Source organism: Arachis hypogaea, chromosome 5 (assembly GCF_003086295.3).
Source record: "Arachis hypogaea cultivar Tifrunner chromosome 5, arahy.Tifrunner.gnm2.J5K5, whole genome shotgun sequence".
Classification (NCBI taxonomy): Eukaryota; Viridiplantae; Streptophyta; class Magnoliopsida; order Fabales; family Fabaceae; genus Arachis; species Arachis hypogaea.
In genome coordinates, this window is record NC_092040.1 from 38,188,897 (window position 1) to 38,201,327 (window position 12,431).

Here is a 12,431-nt window from a genome sequence, read left to right on the forward strand (position 1 = left end):
AAATGCAAGAAGTTATCGAAAGTAACCCATAGGAAAGGACCTGACGAGGTCTTAATAAAAATGGGTTGCTAAAAAATAACTTAAAAGACGGACCGACATGAAGAAGTCAGACCCGTCGATCATAACAAAGTTATAAAAAATAAATCCCTAGAAATAGGCATGGCCATCCCTAAAAAAGAGGATTACTAGAAATAACTTAGAAGGGACCGACATGATCAAGTCTGCCTCCCATAAAAAAGTTATAAAAAGTAATCCATAAAAAAGAGACCTGACAAAGGTCCAAATGAAATGGATTACTAGAAATAACTTAGAAGGGACCGACATGATGAAGTCAGCCTCCCATCAACTACAAAAAAAAGTTATAAAAGGTAATCCATAAGAAGGGACCTAATAAAGGTCCAAATAATATGGACTATTAGAAATAAACTTCAGGACGAGATGAAGAGGTCAGCCGATAGAGGGCATGCAAGTTGGACCCAGAAATTCACGACCTCAATAGAATCAAGCTACAAGTATGAAAGTACGAAGGCAATCAAAGAGGTCAGACAACAAGGTTCCAACACTCCCAAGAACCTAGAAGGTGTCAGATAGGCGCAGACAAGCATATTACGAAAGAAACAAATTATAATAATAACAAGACTCACGAGGCCACCTAAAGTCGACCCCAAAAGTCTGAGAAAAGACTTTGTTTTTTTCTTCCAAAATAAAGTTGCTAACAGAAAAGCAACTATAAGTGTCCAGCAGATAGAAACAACAAAATAAAAAGAGATTAAGGCTTACAGACCAGGCTATACACATCAAGATTCATAAACAAAAACTACAATAGATTCAAAGATTCTCCAGTGGCAGCATCTCGTGGTGAAGGAGGACGAGTCTGAAGAGGGACGGCATCAACAGTCCCATCAGGATGGTTCAGAATCTGAACATCAGGATTCGACTCGAGATAACCGACCTCAGCTGCCTGAGTTGAAGAGGGCGGCACAACGGAGGCTTTGGTAGTAGGAACAGGAGGAGGGTCGACTTCATCATCATCAGGGTCATCTGGGACAATCTTACCATCTTTTACAATGTTGTCCAAGCTGAAAAGAGTAAGGTCAAGATCGGGCGCAAGAACTCTAACTTGGTCCCTTAGATTCTCATAAGCAGCATTTACGCTACCCACAAGATGACCCTAGAGCTCAGCATAATCAGCTCGGGCAGACTCCAACTTCTCCTTAAGACCCATCATCTCCCTGTAAGTCATAACATAGCTATCCTTATGCTTCAAAGCCATATCTTCAGACAACCTAGAAAAAGCTGCCAAAGCAACAGCCCGAGTCTTCTCCACCTACAACTCTTTCTCTAACTTGGCCACCTTCACCTCAAGCTCCTCCTTCAAGCCTTTAATCCGATCAAATTCCAACTTGGCCTCCTCCATAAAGGCCTTTGTAGAATGAATAGGAAGATCTTGAGCAGTCTGGTATAAAGATGCTCCCATGTTTGCCAGTTTAACGCCACTCTGACTGATAAAATCCAAATGATGAAGAATGGATACATCATCAGTAGGCATGACACCATAAGGAGCAATTTGTTGATCAACAAACCCGACAGCATCAATATCGGAGCCATCCAGGTTAAAGGGCTCAACAGTCCTCGGTCTTTTTGAAGGAGGAACGGCAATAGGAGAAGCGACAGCAGCAAAAGCATGGGGAGGATCAATTAAGTGAATCCGAGGAGTAGGGATCATCTTCCTCATCCCAGAAGAGCTTGATATTGGCTGTTTTGGAGGAACGTGAGAGGATCCTTCCCCAACCGCCTTGGCTGAGATGTTCTGGGCAGCTGTAGCCTTCCTCGCCTTTTTTAAGGCTTTCATGGAATCATTGGTCTTGGCCATCTCTGAAAAAACAAATCAAAACAAGTTACAAAATGGAGGAAAAGAAGTAAAAACAAACAAAACATAACAAAAGAAGTCGGTCACTACCCAGTTTGGCTCGGATAAGAGAAGGGTCTCCCAAAAATCGCTTTGTGTCAAGATGGGGAGGTTCCGCCCAAATATCCTCCAACACAGTTACAAAGGCCTTCTCGACCTCATCAAGCATCTCCCATGAATATCGAGACACTACAACATTCTTTTGCCAACACAAAGGGAAGGCAGGTTCACCATTCACCTCTAAGAAAAAAAGGTTGAGCTCCCTCAATAGCTCGAACCTTGAAAAAGTAGTTCTTAAAGTCCCTAAAAGACTCATCATACATGGAAAGAACTTTGTGCCCTTGCGCAGACCTGAAAGAAACCCAAGAAGCTTTCTTTTTGGTAGTTTCAGACTTGGTCAGAACAAAGAGATATAGAAAGAGAGTTTGAGAAGGTGTGACATTTAACTCTTGGCAAAGTAATTGAAAGATCTTGATAAAATCCCAGGGGTTTGGATGGAGCTTGGATGGAGCTACATTACAAGACCACAACAAGTCGGTCTCAAATGAGGTAAAAGGGAAAGTAATGTTGAGATGGCTGAAAAAATAGTCATAGGCATAGAAGAAGGGACGTTCTCCTTGGTTCAGAGAAGGAAAGCAAACCCTTTCATCAATACCAGGTGCTACAAGCTCATAATCTTTCTCGGCACAGGATTCGGTGATCCAGGAATCTTTGGACCACTAAGTGGTCCAAGTAGAAAATATGTTTTTAGAGTTTTTTTATCAATTGCTACGTAGTCCTTGAACTAATTTTAATTACAAATCAACTCCATATATTTTATTTAATTATAAAAATAGTTTTTTATTTTATAAATTATTATTTTATCAATTATCTATTATATTTATTAACAATCAAATACAAAAATAACAACCAATTATATCCTCCATTCATCCTAATAATTCCAATTGATTAAAAAATTAACTTTGATCTCGTTACGTTCGTCCATGGCTTCCAAATCGTGTTTTCTTGAAATTCAATCGATTGGTTTACACTATATCACAAAACAATCGATTGAAAGTTGTAAGGTAGAATGGTAAAAAGCTTATACCAATCGATTGTTTATACTTTCCAATCGAATGAATGCCTCAAAACAATCGATTGAATTCACGAAAACAACATGGATTTGCCAAATACAATCGATTGAAAAGTGATGACATTGAAGTTTTAGCCAAATTCAATCAATTGGTAATGTAATCCAATCGATTGGAAGGTGATGAAGTTGAATGTTTTGCCAATTTCAATCGATTGGTAATGGTACATAAAATTAATTTATAGATTGGTAATTTATAAAATTAATTTTGCCGATCAATAGTACATTTTGCTTTTATTCAAGTAAGGCAGAATAAAAAATACAAAAAGTATATGATATTGATAAGGTAGCAGCGTATCAAGTAGTAAGTATGCTTAATTTATTTATTTATGTTATGCACAAATTTAGTTTCGTTAAAATATTAGTAATCAGTGCTCTAATTTTTGTAAATATGTTTTGGGATAAGTGTTTGCAATTAGTTAAATGTTAGAACATATTGAGTAAATTCTTTTAATATATTTAGAGTTAATATAAAACTGAGGGTAAAAAACGTATTTAAGCCAAGGAGAGAAGTTTATTACGTATATAAGCCAAACAAGAATTTGATACAAGAATTCACCAAAGCACACTTTAATGTAATTCAAAACAACTTTATTCGAATTACATTCCTTAATAATTCGAATTAATACAGCTCCAATTATTCCCAACCATTGCATACAAGTAATTCGAATCAACTTAGAACGAATTATAAAAGCATAATTCGAATATCAATTCGAATTAGTAGGAACACGTGAGTAGGAGGAAGTTCGAATCAAATTGATTCGAATTACTCACATTTCAAATCAAATGGTAATTCGAATTACACATTGTACAATAAGATACTAGAAAAAATACTATATAATATAAAAAAATATACTAAAAGAAGTATAAAACAAAATTATAGTAAATTAATTTTAGTATAAAATTATTAAATATAAATTAATTTTAACTCCTATTAGTACATTGAATTAAAAATAACATATAAAAATGTACTTGTATTTATTAAATTTTAATAACATATAAAAATTTAATGACTTTTTAAATATTTTTTTATAATAGGAGTACATTTTTATATACTTTAAATACTTTATATAAAAATGTACTTATATTTATCATACAAAAATAAAGTGTTGTGCTAATATAATAACATTATAATATTTTAAATCAATTTTTTTTTAGGATTTTAGATTCAAAGCAGCACATGAAAAAGCATTATTGATATTTTAAAGCTAACTTAATTAAAAAAGATAGAACTGTATTTTTTAGAATTTTATGTACATAATTAGGCTAATTTTTTTTTAATATTGATCAAAGATGTGTGTTACACTATGTTATTTGGTTTCAACTAAGTTTTACTCTACTATAAATTTTTTTTTTACTTTTCATAAGACACAAATCTAAAGAATTTTATAAATTAATTTAAAAGAAAATATCATTGACGTTTTATAAATTTTATGTACCATTACCAATCGATTGAAATTGGCAAAACATTCAACTTCATCACCTTCCAATCGATTGGATTACATTACCAATCGATTGAATTTGGCTAAAACTTCAATGTCATCACTTTCCAATCGATTGTATTTGGCAAATCCATGTTGTTTTCGTGAATTCAATCGATTGAGTAACAACAACAATCGATTGTTTTGAGGCATTCATTCGATTGGAAAGTATAAACAATCGATTGGTATAAGCTTTTTACCATTCTACCTTACAACTTTCAATCGATTGTTTTGTGATATAGTGTAAACCAATCGATTGAGTTATCATTCAATCGATTGTCTTGAAAAACCAATCGATTGAATTTCAAGGAAACACGATTTGGAAGTCATGGACGAACATAACGAGATCAAAGTTAATTTTTTAATCAATTGGAATTATTAGGATGAATGGAGGATATAATTGGTTGTTATTTTTGTATTTGATTGTTAATAAATATAATTGATAATTGATAAAATAATAATTTATAAAATAAAAAACTATTTTTATAATTAAATAAAATATATGGGGTTGATTTGTAATTAAAATTAGTTCAAAAACTACGTAGCAATTGATAAAAAAACTCTAAAAATATGTCTTCTATTTGGACCACTAAGTGGTCCAAAGGTTCCTAGACCACCGAATCCTGTGCCATCTTTCTCCTGGGCACGACTACTACAAATCCTATGACGTTTTCTCAGTTCTGCATAAAATTCAGCATTTACCACAGAGACACACATCAACACGAGGGAGTTCAGCCAGTCGGACATACCCTCAGAAATCTTGGAAGACGTCTCAACAATATTTTTGCGAAAAGACATGGCCAACTAGCCCTACAGCAAGAAAAAGAAAATGGATTACTAACCAAAATAGCTCGGGCGACATGAAAACATCTCAGACAAACATGACTTCGAGCAACACAAACAGTAAAAGGATAGCCCCAATAGACACACCAAAGTCCAGGGGCATCCTTTGGAGGCAGGGACAAAAGTAAGGACTCAGGAAAAAGTTTACAAGGCTACACCCCAACAAAACTCTCAGCAAAGAAAAACAATCCTCCTCCAACCAAGTAACGACGAGAAAAAAATAAAAATAAATCACCAGAAAATCGTTATCATCCAAAGAAAAACTACCAACATGGCAAGAGTCATCAAAAGGAGCAATCTTTCGAAAAAGCAAAGACTCAATAACAACATACATTTCAAATATTAAGATACTCCTAGAGCAGTAACAAGAAGATGCACCACCATACAAAAAGGTTCAAACTTTTCAAGTAAGATCAAAACTTTACCAAGAATGGAACAATGTAAGCACGAAGGAAGAACGACGAAAGAAGTAAAAGAAAGAAGAACCAACCTGAAACAGGAGGAAGTGCCGATAAAGTTGAAAGCGAAGAGACAAAAATCCAAAATGCCTTTCGAGCAAAGGAAGCCCCAGCAATCACCAATGACGCTACGAAGGGAAGCGTGAAAAAGGTTCAAGTAAAGACAGAAAGAACGAAAGAAAAAAGGGGAAATTACAGCAAACAAAGAGAAACAGAAAGGAGAAAGCTTTGGGTGTAATTCAAAATGAAATAAAAAAAGGGGGAAAAGCAACAAAGGGAAGAATTAATGGGTAATTAAACCCTCGCACGTTCCCAAGGCAGAAAGACGCGCATTTCAAAAGAACAAAGGAACGCCTGTTTCAAAAAGAAAAATTATTAAAAGAAAGAAAATGTTCCGCATTCAAAGGAAAACTCTACAAATAAGGAATTGATAAATGCTCGAGTTCATCTTCACTAGAGAAGGATCGAAGTCCTAAAACTAAGGACTCGACCTCAAAAGGAAGACCACGCTCGAGCAGGGGCACTGTTCATACCCTGGGTCGAACTGTCCGACCCGAGATGTTTAAACGACAAGTCAACCGACCTCTTCAGGTCAGGGCTATCCGACCTCTTCTCAAAGAGCTCGGTCAAATCGCCATAAGAGGCCCAAGCAGGCCCAAACGAAGGGACACAGCCAAAATCTAAAGGCGGCAAAGCCTAAAGAAAGATAAGGCGGTTCCCCTCAAAGATAAGATAAGATAACTATCTTATCTCCAGAAAGGTCACTCCACACTATTATAAATACACTGGAGCATCCAGGTATAACTCATACTCTGATTCTATTAAAAACCTGCTTAATACCCTTACTAACTTAAGCATCGGAGTCCCTTGCAGGTACCACCACCCTCCGGTGACAAAGGATCAGTGCCACCACCAAGTCCAACAAGTCAGACACGGCGGCTCCAGCCACATCGCCTCTACAGTGTCGACTGCTACAGAAGATCTCGTCTGAGATCGACCCACAATTTCAAGTAACCCTCGAAACAGTTTGCATAATATAAGAAGAAATAGAAGAAATGACAGATCTTACTAGGGTCCTTCTCCCTGCCAACGACAAGGATGACACTTTCCAGTTATTTAATCTCGCATTAAGCTTTGCTTTACTCTATTTGTAAGTCACCTTAGTGGCTTTGGAATGGAGGAGAAGGGCACCAAGATACTTTCCAAGATCCTCAGTTCTTGCAAATTGAAGTTTATCACTGATCTCGACTCTCAAGTTGTGGCCCACATTTTTAAAGAAGAAAACGTGGATTTTCTCTTTACTAACTTTCTGCCCAAAGCTACTACAGAAGGTCTTCAACACTTTGTTGATAATCACCACCTGATTGGTACTTGGAGTTAAACCCCAAAATGGTCCCTGAGATTGGCGTTTTGCACTGAAATCGTCCCTGAGATTCCAATTGCACCAATTACGTCCCTGAGATTGAAAAAAATGCACCATAGTAGTCCCTGACCCATTTTCCATTAACGACGTGATGACATGGCATGATGACGTGGACTGTAAGTGACACGTGTCACTTCATGATTTGACCACGTGTAATGGTAGGATGATGTGGTGACCAGTGACACGTGGCATGCTGACGTGGATAGTTGTGCCACGTGTCACAATGTTATTTGGCCACGTGTCCAGTTGTGCCACGTGTTGCAACAATATTCGTCCACGTGTCATCCATTATGCCATCGTTGTATATGCACCAAATTAGTCCCTCACTTTGCATTAAGTGACTCATTTTAGTCCCTGAAATTGAATGTCGTGCACCAAACTAGTCCCTTCACCAATTTTTTCTCATTTTTTTCTATAAATTCAAAATTCTCAATATTTTTGAATGCATTAATTTCAATTCTATTTTTTCACACGTTCTTCAAATAAAAATATTTTTATAAAATGTTTTTTCTCTTGCGAATACCCTATTCGCCGACTTGGAGTTAACGTGAAGGCTTTTCAAGCTTCCCTCATTATCATCTCCGACCTCTTTCGTCTAAACTGCAGAAATCAAAAGTGGTAGTCAGGGTGGTTAAAGTGCCTTCAATCTAGCTCATTTATACATAACGAAAATGTGTATTTCATAAGAAAAAAATATTTATTTTAATTATTAATTTCTTGTTAAAAACACATGTTTTTTTATGAAAAAAATGTGTATAATCAATCATATAATTATTTTTTTATAATAACATACTTATATATTACAAAATTTACCAATATTAAATTATTAAAAAATTATATAATTAAAACTAAAATCTTAAATTTTTTTATAAAAGCACTTGTATTTAAACGATATATGAAAAAATAGAATTGAAATTAGTGTATCCAAGATATTAAAATTTTAAATTTAAAAAAAATGAGAAAATTTGGTGAAAGGACTAGTTTGGTGCACGACATTCAATTTCAGGGACTAAAATGAGTCACTTAATGCAAAGTGGGGGACTAATTTGGTGCATATACAACGATGGCATAATGGATGACACGTGGACGAATACTGTTGCGACACGTGGCACAACTGGACACGTGGCCAAATAACATTGTGACACGTGGCACAACTATCCACGTCAGCATGCCACGTGTCACTGGTCACCACATCATCCTACCATTACACGTGGTCAAATCATGAAGTGACACGTGTCACTTACAGTCCACGTCATCATGCCATGTCATCACATCGTTAATGGAAAATGGGTCAGGGACTACTATGGTGCATTTTTTCAATCTCAGGGACGTAACTAGTGCAATTGGAATCTCAGGGACGATTTCAGTGCAAAACGCCAATCTCAGGGACCATTTTGGAGTTTAACTCTGGTACTTGCCTCCACAAAGAGAATAAGATCATCCGCAAAACAAGGTGAGAAAGGAGAGGTGCTTCTTTATTGAGCGGATAGGTTTTCAGAAACCATGATCGACATTGGCTTGGATCAAATGGGACAATCTCTGCATATATAGACGAAAAGATAAGAGGAGATGGGATCTCCTTGCCGAATGCCTCTAGAAGGGAGAAACTCATCTTGTATGTCATTATTCCAAAGAACTCTCATCTTAGAGGTAAAGATGCAGGAGTAAACAATATTAATAAAATAATCTGGAAGGTCGATTTCCTTGAGAGTGACCTTGATAAAATCCCACTTAAACTTGTCATAAGCCTTCTCTAAGTCAATCTTGATAGCATCCAACCCTTAGCACCTTTCCTTAATCTCATAGAATGAATAACTTCCTGTGTAATAATTATGTTATCAGAGCTTTGTCGCCCAGGAATGAAACTACACTGATTGGGGCTAACAAGCTTATTCATCACTCTCTTTAAACAATTAGCCAGGACTTCAGTGATTGCCTTATAAAAGACATTGCAAAAGCTGATGGGGCACATTTGCTTGAGGTTAGTAACTGGTTCAACTTTTGGAATAAGCGTGATCAGGTCTCATTAATATTTCTCAGCTAAAAAAGGTCAGCCGAGATATTAGCAATGAGGTTGCAAAGATCCTATCCAACTTTGTCCGATTGATTCTGATAAAGAATAGCTTGTAACCCATTAACACTTGGGGCTTTGAGACTGTCCGTATTGAAGATAGCATCCTTAAACTCCTCATGATTTATAGAACTCCCAATCATAGTTAATTCATCAAAACTAATATTAGAAAAAGAGTTACCAAGAATGTACTATTGATCAGGTATATTGACATAAAAAAAATTGGAATAGAAAGAAGTTGCCAAATTCTCCAAAACTTGTCTGTCCGAAATCCAAACACCATTATCATCCTGGAAGGCCTCGATCTTGTTTCTCCTCCTTCTAACCATCGTTGTACCATGAAAATATTTGGTATTTTTGTCTCCAAATTTAATCTATTTACACTGAGACTTTTGGAACCGAAGAACTTCCTCTTGCTTGAGAATATTTTCATATTCTTTCTATATAGAGATATGAAGATTCCAAAGGAAAGGATTGTTACAGAGATTCATGCTAGCTGTAATCCCATGTAGCATTCTAATGAGCTTGTTTTTCTTTTTATTATTGAATCCGAAGACATTTGCATTCCAAGATTTGAGGAAATCTGTGAAATTGTTAATGTAATCAGTCTAAGAATCCTGTTTATTCCAGCAGCTATTTACAACATTAGTAAAATCAGGATGTTACAACCGTGCAGCAAAGAACCAAAAAGGTCGTTTCCCTCTATTAACTGGAGCAGTAGAATTTAAGAACAAACAAAGAGGGGAATGATCAGACTTAAACATGGGAAGATGTTTGATTTTAGAATCAGAAAAAGCCACTTGTCACTCCATATTACAAAGATATCTATCTAATCTTTCCATCAGATCCCTTCTCTTCCAGGTAAAGGAGCATCTAATATACCCAAGATCTAACATAACCAGAATCAAAGACACAAGCCAAGAATTCATTGCACGCACCCCTGCTATAATTTGAAATGCCCCCTGAACGTTCATGGTTATGTAAAATCACATTAAAATCACTCAGAAGACATCAAAGATGGTTAATCTCACTGCTAAGATCACGGATGTTGTCCCAAATGCTCTTTCTATTAATCCTTTGGGGGGCTACGATAGACAGCAGACAAATACCAGTGTCTTTCCAACTTATTGAGTCCCACATGCACTGAATACCCCCAGATTGGCCACGAGCATCCACGATAAAGCTACTATCAAAACCCATATTCTCCCAGACAACTTCCCCCTAGCACCACTTATATGAGTTTATAATAAAATCGAAAGACCTGCATTATATTATTTCTTCAGATATCTAATAAGGTTGGTAAACGTTCTCTCACCAGCCCCACAATAATTTCAAAGTAATAATATTCATGGATAACAAAATGACAGAGGGATGTGGCTCAAAGACCAAAATCAAACCTGCATGAAGCCATTCGCTCCCGAGTCAGGTATTCCAGATGCAATGTTGTCATCATCCTCCATGGCCGAGTCACGGGGTCTTTCTAGGGGATTTCCGTCAATTTTATTTTTCTATTTCACACCCTAACCTGAGGGGAGCGCACCGGGAGAGATTAAGGAAATTGTTTGTATTAATATGGCTATCCAAGATAGCGTTAGATGATTTAGAGGCTTCGAAACTCGTCCTCTCACTCTGTTGGAACCTTTTTCATATATTCATAAACCTCACACTCCATATCATCTCTGCTTTGAAGAACAATAGCACCATGCTCAGGTTGGAGAACATGTGGGGGCAACCATGGGGCCTTTCTTCTTCTCAGTAGCCTTCGATTGGGCTTTTAGGGCCTTATCAGACTTCCTTGGCCCATTTTGATGGGGATGGCTCTTATTAGCTTTTTGTAAATTTTTTCCAGTACCAAGCTTGAGAACCCTCACTTGGGTTTTCCTACTTGGTCCATCTTTGTTTTGTACTGAGGCCTATTCCAGCCCAGATTGTATGGTATCATTTTGCATCACCTCTTCACGTGGAGCATTCTCAGTATCATCATCACTCTCATCTTCATAAATGATATTGTATCTTGATCTTTCCTCCAGGATTTGATTGCTCGTCACCTTCAGACCGTCCTTTGCCAGTTTAACATCTTTTCCAAAATGAGTGCCTCTACTCTGGATAGTATATTTGTCAAGTTTCTTCCTATTATATCACTTAACCATCATCCAACGACTAAATGCCCGGGGGGGGGGGGGGGGGGGGGGGGTCTTGATTGCTTCGTGATTCACGCGAAGGATTAGAAATTTTATTATTCCCTTCGTTATTATCATTAACTACAGGGTATCCACACCTTCCAGTTCACCGTCACCCCCAGCCGCCACCATCTCTTGGCCGTCATCTTCCACCTGGTTTTCCTCATTGCATTGCTCCGATCGATGACCTACAAGCCACAATTAACGCATATGAAGTGCAGGTTTTTATATTCCACGTTAAGAGCATTATCCAACATTGAGATTCTTGGAACAAGCTTCTTTGAAAGATCAATCTCCATACAAATTTTAGCAAAGTTTTCATGAGAGTGAATAGACGTAGTTTTATCAATTTTTAGCATGGTTCCAATAGCTGAGCCAACTCTTCACAGAAATGTTTAATTATAGAGCTTAATAGGTGGGTTAGGAAGACGAATCCACACAGTAATCTTCTTGACCTTATCTTGTGACTAAAGGAAGAAGGGATGTCATCTTTGAATAATCAAATAATGTCCGACCACCATTCAAGGTCCTCCCATGAGTGCATGAGCATAGTCCTCTTTATCCGAAAAATGAACCAAAAAATAGTCACGATCCATATCAATAACATGAATACTACCTTTCTTATCCTAATCTCTATGAAGGCATTGTTCCATGAAGCCAAGATGAACATGTTTTCCCATAACTTTTATTATGAGGGCTGCATGCCCGGCTTGCACCATTCGTCTAATTCCTGGACAGGAGTCAAACGGCTTGTCCTCACTCTCTTTTTCACTATCATCTTGATAACAACAGTCCTTTGGGTTTGGTTCATCCTCATAAATATCCTGATGAGATGATTTATCTTCCTCTAAAATGGACTCAGGCACTACAAGGAGAGAGTCCTTGTAAGATATCTATCTTTGGGCTGATTGAGATCCATCACTGGGTCGATTGAGAT

At 36.9% G+C, this 12,431-nt stretch overlaps 1 long non-coding RNA gene across 1 annotated transcript; it reads right to left on the bottom strand.

Moving 5' to 3' along the window:
* Positions 1 to 9,917: 9,917 nt before the first annotated feature.
* On the bottom strand, positions 9,918 to 11,039 carry LOC112801309 (uncharacterized). Its single transcript, XR_003201885.3, has 2 exons — positions 10,712 to 11,039; positions 9,918 to 10,575 (listed from the first exon to the last, which is right to left on the bottom strand). It is a non-coding gene; the product is annotated as an uncharacterized lncRNA (long non-coding RNA).
* Positions 11,040 to 12,431: the final 1,392 nt, after the last annotated feature.